We start from the raw sequence: 7,986 nt of genomic DNA, 5'->3' as shown, positions 1-7,986 counted from the left end.
TCAAGGTACCTGGATCTGCGGGCACAGCCGGGTGCAGAGCTGCTCCAAGCACCCTGGATATCTGCCCTGGCCAGGGCTCATCCGGATGCTCAATGTGCCACAGCTGGTTTCGCAGGGCAGCCGCTGGGACATCCTTTGTCTTCACATTCCTTCCAGCCTCATCCAGGCACTGTGCAGGCTGAGCCATCCTTCAGGAAGTCTGACTGCTCTCTTCTGGCCAGCATTTCTGAAGAAGAGGGCCCCATGGCATGACATGGTCTGTGCTGATACTGTCTCAGGCTATTTTGGCAGAGGTGGGACTGTGTGTCCCCCTTCTCCATCAGTTACCCATGTCTGCAGCGCCAGGGGACAGAGGAGGAAAGTAGAAATGGGTATTTCTGTTCCCCAAGAGGTTTTGCCTGCCTTTTTCAATATGGGGCTCCTTGGAAGCTCCTGCCTTCAGTTGTGAGGTAGAAGAGAGTTGATCTGATACAGAACTGATCACACCTTTTACCGGCTTTATAAGAAAAAGTAAAATTAAATGTCAGCCCCTCATGGGAAATGTGTTTCTAGTGACTTGCTACTTACTGCCACGAAAACTAGCTGTACCATTTCCTGGCAGAGGTAACTGCGCTTGTACAAATGTCCCAGTTCTAAGGGGAATTATTTAAAACATATTTACAACTACTTAGTAAGTTATAGGAGTCTTCTGCTACCCACAGAAGCTGCAGGGCTACCCAACAGAGCAAAGCCTCCTTTGCTCCAGACAGGGTTGACCTCTCAGTGCTGCAGTGTGCATCACCCGGCCCAGGAGCCTGCCACGTCTTACCAGTGAGGGACCAGGGCATCTCCCCAGGCACCCAGCTCTGGGGAGGGCACAAGCTCTAGGGGACATCGGTGCTGCTGGCTGTCCCCACAGTTCATGAGCACATCCAACGCCTGTGTGCTTGACTCACTGCTCTGCTCTGGCCTGTCCCTGGAGACGCCAAAATGATATCCATCTCAGCTGCCTTAGAGAGGGTGGCTCGCAGTCGTCAAGGTTACCGGTCCCTCTGGTTTAATTAAGCACATAGACACTGCACGGGGTATTTTCAACAGCCGGGGACAAGGAGGAAGGGGGACTGGCATACCCCGAGGGGTTGGTGAGCAGCACCATAAATCTGGGCAGATGAGCCCCCCTGCAGGTCACCGCTATTACTTAGCCGATCTCCACACTCATTAGGATTATTATTAACACACTAATGAGGTACCTTCGGCCCCGCATAGCAAGAAAGGAGCAATTGGGAGCAAGAAAAGTGACTGCATCTGTGTGACAATGTCTTTAAGATGATACTGCCGATGTCCCACCTTGGAGAAGGGAGCAAAAACAAGGGGAACTTTAACATCCCACTGGTACACAGCCACTTGCTCATGGAATTAAGCAAAACCATTCCCCTTAGACAGCAGGCAGCAGCCCCCCATGTCTTTGTAGGCTCTTGACTTGTTCTTGAGAAGGACTGAAAACACCCTTGCAAACCCTAGCAGCATCTAGATCAGACAGGTCTGGGTAGCATTGAGAGCTGAGGACTTAGAATAACTTCTGAAATAAAGTTTTGTGCTCAAAAACCACAATATCAACTTCTGCCACTGTCACACCTCCCTCTTGCAGTGACTCTATTCAGCTCCCATCCATTTTTTTCTGGCTGCCAGCCAAGTCATGGAGCAGAGCAGAGATGATAATTATGATTATATTAATTTAATAGGAAGAAGCAGATCATAGAAAATAAGTAAATAGAAAATAGTGTCAGCAAAAGAGCTGAAGGGTAGGAGGGAGGGAGGTGTTGGCCCTGGGAAAGATAAGTAACTTCAGTTCTTGGGCTGTGCCCCCAGCCCAGGGTATGACATGGGCTGAGTGTCCCCCGAGTGAGCAGAGCAGAGGTGCAGCTTTGGCCTCGCTGCCGCCATAATCTCCAGCCCTGCACAATCTGAAGAGTGATCACCTGTTTCACCAGCCCAGAGGTGGGTAATTGCAGCAGTGGGAGCCCTGAGTAGAGGGATGGCTCTGGGAACGTAGGCAGTTTGCCTGGGCCCTGGGCTCATGTAAATCATCCCATTTCTTGTGCTTTGGCCTCTCTCCCCTCTGCCCTTTTCCAGGGGCACTGGGAGCATGGCTGGTGCATGTCTCAGCCTGGCCTTGCAGAGCCAAGCAGATCCCAGCCTGCCCCCTGTCCCCTTGCAAACCTGCTTTTTCATGAGGATTGGGCATGATTGATCTTGGGGTAGACAGGCCCAGGTATCATCCCCAAACAGTTGCTCTCATCCTCCAGAAGCTCTTCAGTGCAGAATGAGGAGAGAGGCTGCTCTCAAAGGGAGACATCTTGGCACTTGTAGGGGTTTTCAATTCTCAGGGAAGCTGGAAGTCAACTGACTGGAGCAGAAGAGCTAATCATTGAGTGAGTCATTCTGCCTCCCAAAGTTGAAACATTAAACCAGGTTTTTTTATGAAAGGCAAATTAAATCCCACAAGTCAGAGCCAAGAAAAGAGAATTTATCAAAGAGCAAGAGATGCCACTGGGGGACTTGCAGGCAGACAGAGGGAGCATTTGCTCAGCAGCCCAGGATATTACATCTCCTGTCTCTCCTCCAATGCAAAGAGCACTGCCATTCATTTTTAATAACAATGACACAGGGAGTGGACCTGACTTCAAGGCTGGAATATCATCTTCTTCCCTCTGCATATCTGTCCTGACTCATCTTCTGTTCCAAGAGCTCTCCACAACTTTGTAACCCAGCAAAGAAAGAAAGGAAGAACAAAAGTGGAAAAAAAAAAAAAAAAAAGTGGATCAGACAGCAAAGCATCAGAGTTAGAGAATCATTCTGGGCAAGCTACAGTAAACATTGGGACTTCACTGGCTCAGGGAGCCAGGGAAAATTAAGGGTCTGGGAGACCTAAGTATATCAGGGGGCAGGCTGATCAGAGGCTGGGATCACTTGGAGAGCTGAGCAGGTATCCGATAGCATCTGGATACTTGTAGGTCTTGAAGATCTGCAAAAGGGGCTGGACAAAGCAGGGGCAGAGCTGGAGCTGCCCAAGCCTGTGGTGGCTGGGGGGGACAAGCTGAAGAGCCCTGCAGTGGCAGAGGTCTCCAATTTCAGTGCCACAAAAGGGACAAGTCTCTGCACTGTTCTAACTGCAGAGATAAGGAGTGAGTGCAAGTGTGAGGAGCATAACCAGAGGTGGAGAGGCTGCTGTGCAGCCTAAGGACACAAAAAGCTGTGCTTTTATCCCAGAGATGATCTGTCTTAGCTGGGGAGTGAGAACAGTGCACCAGGCAATGCAGAAACCCTTTTGTGCCTTGAGATGGGGCAGGAGAGGCGGGACTGATGTCCATGTGCGCTGTTGGCCTCAATCTTCATTGGACTCTATGGCCCCTTTGGGCATCCACCATGGACCAAGATAGTGCAAAACTGTATTTCTGCACTTTGGTGGGTGAATACAAAGTGAATACAGCTTTGTCAGATGTTTAAGGTTTTCCCCTACAAAATTGGTATTCAGACATCTCAGAAATTCAGGGGCTGCTGAGAGAAGCCATGCCCCAGGCCTGCCCTGAGTACTGGGGTCTCACCCTTTGCTCCTCGGCTCCCAAGGGCTGGAGCATGGTGTGATAGGCTCTGCCCAGGGCTGAAGCAAGGCACAGTGACACAGGGTCAGTCCTGGCTCATTGTCCCAGTGTTTGCACAGCCTCATGGCTGGGAGCACCTCAGAGCAGGCTGGAGCAAGCCAGCCAGCTCAGTGCCACTCCATGCCCATGGTACTGCCAGGAGCTTAGTTGTAGCCATGCCACAGCACTGTAGCAGGGTGGACAGGCTCCAAATTGTAGCCAATGCAGCAGATGGCCATGATGAGCAGGCAGGGGAGCACAAGACTGTGGCACCGAGGAGCTGTCAATTTGGGCATATCCATCTGCCCTAGAACAATCCCTTTCCAGTTCCCAAGGCAGGGTGTCTGGTGCTGTGCCAGCCTCCTGCTTGGGCTCTGCCCAGCCTCCTGGAAGAATAGCATGGAAGATGCTCTGACATTCCCATGTTGCCAGGTCTCATGCAGGGGCATGGGGTGTTGGGTTTGGGCTGACATGGCAACACGGCTTTGAGCACAAGGACATGCTGGCCACCTCGTCTGCACCAGTGGTGCAGACAGAATTGTTAACCCAGTTTGTCAGCAGGCAGGTGCATCCTTGTCCAGAGGACAGCGTGCAGGCTGCCCTCACAGAGCCCTCCTTGCTGCCAGGAGCATGGGCAGGACACAACAAGGGGCAGGGTATCAGAGCACGGCCCCAGCTGTGCCTTCTCCCTTCCCCTGCTCAGAGCAGCTGCAAATGCCCTCTTACCCATGAGCAAACTTGTCCGTGTTCTACAAAGGCCACCTGCAAGGCTGGCTGAGGGAGGCACAGGTGGGAGGATGTTCCTCCCACGGAACCCATTAAGATGGTTTTCAAAATCTAGGGGTTTAGTGTGTGACTGAAAACCTAAAGGGATCATTTTTTCATGTCTGTTCTGTTAAATGTCCACCTAGGACAGGGGCTGGAAAAAGGCCTATGCTGACATTAGTCAAGAGCAAATTCGTGGCATTCCTATGGGGACCCTCTCTTCCAACTCCTGTGACATGACTTCAGATATCCACGGGAGTAAATCAGAGGAGAATTTGACCAATCCTATCCAAAGATGATTTTTCTTGACAGGTTTCATTACATAAAGTATTTAATGGGTTAAATCACTAAAACATCCAATCTCTTCACAATACTGTGAGGTCCAACCACTGTCTTGGTCCCTTGGGAGGGGAGAGAGACAGTCCCTGTCCCTGTCGTGTGACACTTTTTAAATTTTGGAGCCCACAGAACCTCTGCCGGGGAAAACACCTGCTCTGCTGCAGTGAAGGCAAATTTGCATGGATACATTGCATCAGCTTTCTTCTTGGGAAGGAGAAATCTCCCAAACTTCTCTCCTCCGGGGCATCTCCAAAGCCGGGAGGAAGGGAATTCCCCCTTCTGCCTGCTCTCACCCACCTTCTCATCTCTATTTTTTTGTCCAACCGTGAGTGAACCGTCCGCTGCTCCTTTGCCAAACCGGTTACATTTAAAAAGCCAAAGTGATCCGTCTGGACGAGAGAGTCAGTCCGAGAGCAGAGAGGAGCAAACCGCAAAGCCACAGAGCTGCTTTTTGGAGCGGCCGATCTTTGCATGGAGCAGCCTGGGGGCATCCGGAGGAGAGAGGAATACCCGCCGCGAGCACAGGCATTTACAGGCTGCGGGACCCTTCTGGGATGCGAGAGGAGATCGGCAGAACCGAGAGCGCTGTGACATCTGCGAGACTGCCTTTGATGAGTCTCTTTGATGAGTCTTCTAATGCGATGTTCATTTTCCTCTCTCCGGGAAACAGAGGGAGACTACAAAAGTCACTCGTCTTCTGCACATTTCAAGGCTGCAGATTTGCCTCGGTGCTTCTGCCAGCTGCGAGGGGGGACGGGAGCTTTGTGAGACAAAGTTCTGCTGTGATGTACATTTTTTTCTGCTTTCAAAACGTAGGCGTTGCCTTTCAGATACAGCCATGGGAGGGCTCGTAAGATGGTTTTATTTCCCTCTCAAAACAGGGCTCAATAATGTCAACGAGTCGCAGGACCTCATGCAGTGTTACATGAAACACAATGTGAGTGTTTCCAACTGAGATTCAGCTTTGCTGGATCGCTCTGGTGTATTTTAATGATGTTACTTCGCACCAGCCCGTGGAATAAGTGCTTATTCCTGGATATTACCAGTAAGACAATTGCCGGCCAAAAGCGGGAACTACATATATCTTGCTTTGGGAAAAAAAAAAAAGAGAAAAAATTTATGATGGGGAACAGGGCAATTTGCGTAGTTCTGGGATCATTTCCTAAAACGAGCAGTAATAAAAACCTACCACCAGATGTCATCTTAAAGCCAACTAATAACTCCCAAACCAGCAGGGACGGGGATACTGGGGAGTAGGGAGATACTGGGGTTTTTTAACGGGGTACAAAGTCGCAGAGATCACTGGACCCTGACATGGTGAAGGACCATGTAGAGGTTCCAGAGCTGGCTTTGTAAAGTCTTGCTGGGATAAATCCCAGCAAAATGTAAAGCATTGAAATTTGACTTAAAAATAATAAGTTCTAAAAAAAAAAATCTTGCTAAAAATCCCCATTCTGAGACTCAGTTCTGCTTGAGTATAGAGAGAAGACACTGATGGATCTGGGTAGTTCCATCTGCTTTGTCACTCATTAAAATATGATGGCTATAATAATAATTTTTTAATGGCTTAATTACTAAAGCATTGCTGCACCCTGTGTTTGAGCTGTCATTAGAATAGATGTTTGCATGTGGTTGATATTTACCATTTGTGAGTGTGGGAAAATTTCCTGTGAAGGAAAGCCAGGAGGAAATTAAGAAAACAAGACATTTTTTGCCCACACACAAAGTACTTTTAATCTGTTACCTGTGCAAAAATTATTATATTTTTTGTAGTTAAACATACAGAGAAAGTTTCACTGTAGACTCGATTGAAATTCTGAGACTAAATTTAATCAAGACATTGCAGAGTAGAGAGATTTTAATCCAACTGTAAGAATAAGTCTCTGTTCAGTATTTAGAGCGGGTGCTAATATTTCCAGCACTGAACTCCCTCAAGCACATTTTGGATCATGCTGACAACACTAGATATAAAATTAATGACTAACAATAATGAGAAAACTTATTACAAATATGGTATGGCAAACATTCTTGTCCAAGACCCTTTTTAGTTACAAGTCTTCTGGTTTTTAACTGTTTGGGATTTGGTTATTGTATCCAAGACTGTACAGTATATGAACTTTGTTTGTTGAAGAGCTTCAGTAAAAATAGCTCAGCCTCTGCCAAAGATGAGGTCAGGGAAAAAATCAGCCTCTCGCCAATGTAAAACAAAACCAAACCCCCCTCACAACTGTTTAATGAGATGTTCTAGTCCTGCCGTGCTTTGGAATGGATACTTGGAATCAAGCAGTGCGTCGCAGCAGGAAGAAAGGTATCTTTTCCCATACCTGTTACAGGCTGCCTACATGTGGATAAGTGATAATTTGAAAAATAACAGTTTGTACGTGAAAAACCCCAGGCGTATTTCATCTTGGCAGCCGAACCCTCAGAATATCTGAGCTGGATTAAGCAGGCTCCAGGCAGGGACCAGGAGGGCCGAGCCGTGTGACCGACACCAGGAGCGGGGTGCAGGCAGATGGGAAGAACGGGAAGAGTAAACGCTGAAGTTTCAAGTCCTTGAGAGAGGAGACCAGAGAAAGAGATGAATCCTGTGGGCAACAGAGCAGGGGACGGGTAATTAGGCAATAACAGCAGCGTTACAGTCACGGAGCCCAGCTGCGGTCACCGAGGGCTGCGTGCGAAGGGGTCAGGGGTGGGGTGGGGTGGGGTGGGGTGGGGTGGGGACGGGGACGGGGGCGGGGACGGGGGCGGGGACGGGGACCGGGACCGGGACCGGGACTGGCCGCGAGTTCGGGACGTCCAAGCACCCGACCCGCTGACAGCTTCAGCCACAGCCGCTATAAACACGCGATGATTGGCTGCCCTGCCCGTCCATCACCGCCCACCCCGCTCTCCTACTGGCTAATTCTCTTATTTATAACCCGCCCTCAGGGGCTGACCAATGAGAGCGATGCGCCCCTAGCAACGCCCCCTCTCTTTCCTGCCGCTGCCTCCCGCGTGTCTCCCGGGAGTTGTTGTCGCTCCTGTGATTGGTCAGACTGTCTGTCGCTCAAGCGGCCCACGACCAATTGGAAAGGGGCACTCACGTGGACTACCTGCGAATCCCTCCGCCCGGTTTCCTTTCTCCATTGGCCGAGAGGCACTGTCCATCACGCTGCGCCTGGCGCCGATTAGCTGCTGGGGAGGGGCGGTTCCCGCAGCCCGGCGCTGTGGGAGGCGGTGCTCGTGTGGAGGAGGAGGAGGAGGAGGCGGAGCCGGCGCCGGC

The sequence above is a fragment of the Corvus hawaiiensis genome, chromosome 9 (genome assembly GCF_020740725.1).
Source record: "Corvus hawaiiensis isolate bCorHaw1 chromosome 9, bCorHaw1.pri.cur, whole genome shotgun sequence".
NCBI classification, from domain to species: Eukaryota; Metazoa; Chordata; class Aves; order Passeriformes; family Corvidae; genus Corvus; species Corvus hawaiiensis.
The sequence above is the reverse complement of the archived record's forward strand: the minus strand, read 5'-3'. Positions refer to the sequence as shown.